Source organism: Melospiza melodia, chromosome 17 (assembly GCF_035770615.1).
Source record: "Melospiza melodia melodia isolate bMelMel2 chromosome 17, bMelMel2.pri, whole genome shotgun sequence".
NCBI lineage: Eukaryota > Metazoa > Chordata > Aves > Passeriformes > Passerellidae > Melospiza > Melospiza melodia.
Window position 1 is genome coordinate 3,384,231 of NC_086210.1, and position 3,270 is coordinate 3,387,500.

A 3,270-nucleotide genomic window follows, 5' to 3' on the forward strand; every position below is an offset into this window, starting at 1 on the left:
AGAGTCCCTGGTCAGCAGGGCAGTGCTGGCACATCCCCCCTGGCCCTGCAGCTCCCAAGGAGTCTCCTGTGCCAGGCCAGGGCTCAGAATGCTATGTGTGCCTGACTGATCCCAGAACAGCCCAGGCAGTGCAGGGAGAGGTTTTCATGCCATGGCTTTGCCAGCATTCCCCCAAAGGCCAGAGAGCTGCAGAGCAGAACAGCTTTAGTGAACAAGCACTCAGCCCCTGCAGGCCCCTGGCCTCCAGGATGATGGGTCCATTTGACATGGATCCATCATCAGGCAGCAGGAGCTGAGTTACAAATGTGTTCCCTGAGCCTGGATCACCTCCCAGTGCCCAGACAGCAGCAGAGCAGAGGTGTTTGAGCCCCCCTGAGCCCAGGGTGTTGGTAGAAGGAGCGGCCTTGGCCAGCACTTGCCTCTCTCCCTTTGTGGGAATTGAGCCCTTGCAGCTCTGTCTGTGGAAATAGAACACAGTGCTGAGTGTCAGGAGTTGGGGACTTTGGCAACGAAGTCCTGTGTTCCTGGGCCAGGTAGTTTGGTAATTGCCAAACTCTGTAGGAGCTCTGTGCCTTCACTGAATGATTTCAAAGCTCCTCTAAGTGCATGGGAAGGAAAGCATAGAACCAGAGTATGTTAAGGATGGAATGGACTTAAAGGCCTCTGGGCAGGAACACCTCCCCCTAGAGCAGGTAGCTCCAAGCCCCATCCAGCCTGGCTTGGAACACTTTCAGGGCTGGAACCTCCACAACAGCCCTGGGGAACCTGCTCCAGTGTCTCACCACCCTCAGAGTAAAAAATTTCTTCCTAATATCTAAGCTAAATTTCCTTTCTTTCAATTTATACCTGTAACTCCTTGGCCTGTCACTACAAGGCAGCAGAGATGTTTTAAACTCAGCAGACTGGTGGCTGAAATTGGAAAGCAGCCCAAGGAATGGGTTAGAAATTAGAAGTCAGCCCCAAGGCTGAGGGAAGAGGAGGGTCCATATCCTTTCCTGCAGCATCAGGAGGTGGTTGCATCCAGCTCAGAGTCAGGGTCTAGCACTGAGGCAGCCTGGAAAATCCAGTATAACAGAGGGAATGATTGTAGTGCGATAGACATCTCTCCCCAGGCTGTGAGAGCAGGCTGCCCCTGCACCTCTCAGGGGAAGGCCAAGGACCCTTGGTAGAATTCAGCTCTCCTACTCTGAACCTTGGGAACATTTCTATCGACACCCCCCACATCTATGACGTGAGCAGAAGGCTTGGGGTGGATCCTGATGGCTCCTGAGGCAGAGCAAGCCTGGTGGAAGTGTGGAATTGCTGCCGACCTGGGCAGTTGTGAGCAGGGAATATTTGATCTACTGGTGAAATCTGGGAGGGTCTGAAAGGTGTGTCTGTTGTTCATGAAGCCCCAGTTCCTTCTTTGGGAATCAGCTGGGAGGCTTGCTGCAAAACAACCCCTTGGCATATGAAACGAAGCCTGGGTCAAAAAGGGATGTTCAGAGGCTTTTGTGGCAGTGCCAGACACAAGACACCTTTGGACTGGGCTGTTCAGAAGCAGCTGGAACAAACTGGCTGCCTTTGAGCTTCTGTCAACTGCAGACAGCTTCCAGTCAAGTGTCTCCTGCTTATTGCTGCAGGTCACAGGAAAGCCATCCAGCCTCCTGGCTCAGTGCTGGCCCTTGCAAAGGGCTTGGGAGTTCTTTCCCTTGCTGACCAGTCCCTCAACACACTTCAGCCTTGGTGCATCTCTGGCTCTAGAAAGAGAAAAGTGTTCCTGGGAATAAAGCAAAGCATTTTTCTACCTATTTGTCTCCTCCCCAATAGTGTCAAGTTTGCAACAAAATCCAAAGAGAGAGCAGCTGAAAGAGGTAGAAAATGAGGCACTACATCATGCCAGACACTTCCAAAAGCTTGGCTGTGGGAGGCAAAGACATGCTGAGTTTTCTTACCAAAAGATGATGCTGTCTATACATTTTGATGCTGATGCCTCATAATCAATGTATTGTTTTCATGACATGGGAAAAGGTGAATGAGTAGATGGTGCTGTTGGAGCTGTGCTCACTGGGGCAGCAGCAGCTCTGGGGTGATTCCCTGCGCAGCTGCAATCAGCCCACGTTGCTCTCAGGGCCAGGTCTGAATGAACTTGGTGATGCTGATCAGAGGTGCACAGCTCTGTGTCCATGGGATAACCCCAGGGTTGTGGACTCCAGTTCTGTGGAGTTGCCGCTGCTTTGCATGAAAACTTCAAGGCAGAACTTGTCCTGTTGTATTTTTTTGCCATTCAAAGCATCGTCTGCTATTTCTGGGTATTAATTGCGTCATTAGACAATAACTCACAAGAAGGGAAGATTCCACATGTATTTCCATTTTGCTTTCTTGCTGCTGCAGGTGAAACTGATTAACCTAGGAGATATTGATGCTCCCTTCACCTATAGCCCTTCAACTGCCAACGTGGGCTTCTGCTTCAAGTTTGTGCCTGAGGAAGACATCGGTGCACCAGGTGGGACCCAGACTGCTCAGATCTCCTTCAGTGCCGCCATAGTGTGGAGGTTTGAGGAAGAATTCCAGTTCAGTGTGGCTGGATCTCCTATGTCTGCAATCCTGACTATCAAGTAAGGGTGGTCAAAGCCAGGCACGCGCCTGCACGTCCTCAGCACAAGAGAAAGGGGCCGCTTCATGTGAGCGGTCCCAGCCCCTCCACGCGTGCGGGATCGGTGCCAAAAGCCAGACAACACTTAGCGGTGGATCACACGGCTCGTGCGTTAATGGAGAATGCAGCTAGCTGCAAGAATTAGTATGAATTGCAGGACACATTGGTCATCCACACTTTGAATGCACTTGCGGCCCTGGGTTCCTCCCGGGGCTACGCCCGTCTGAGCATTTCTTGACGATCAGTCACCGTCCGGGGGCCACCACAGTGGTGCGGCTGGCGTCGCCTCGCAGGCCAGTTGACTGTGGTCAGCAGCGGAGACGATGCTGGCTCGCTGGTGCCCAGAGGGAAGGCAGTCAGGGGTTTGGCAAGGGATGCTTTTCCCTTGGCGGCCTCAATTTTTTCCCTGTGACCCAGCAGGCGTCATCATCGTCATGGCTGTCATCATCATTGTTGCCGCGCAGGGCCTTCATCCCCCTATATGCAGACTCAGGGACTGATCCATAGCTCCCCACTCCTGGAGTGAGCCACTGGGGCAGAGTTTGTCCTTGGGGCACCCATGCCGCAGTATGGTGGTGGTCGGAGATGAGGAGAGTGAGAGACAGCGTTGAAAACATCACCGTGGGCTGGGAGAA

At 52.7% G+C, this 3,270-nt stretch overlaps 1 pseudogene; it reads left to right on the forward strand.

The window, feature by feature from the left end:
• Nucleotides 1-2,715: 2,715 nt before the first annotated feature.
• LOC134426073 (5.8S ribosomal RNA) lies at nt 2,716-2,868 on the forward strand (annotated as a pseudogene).
• Nucleotides 2,869-3,270: the final 402 nt, after the last annotated feature.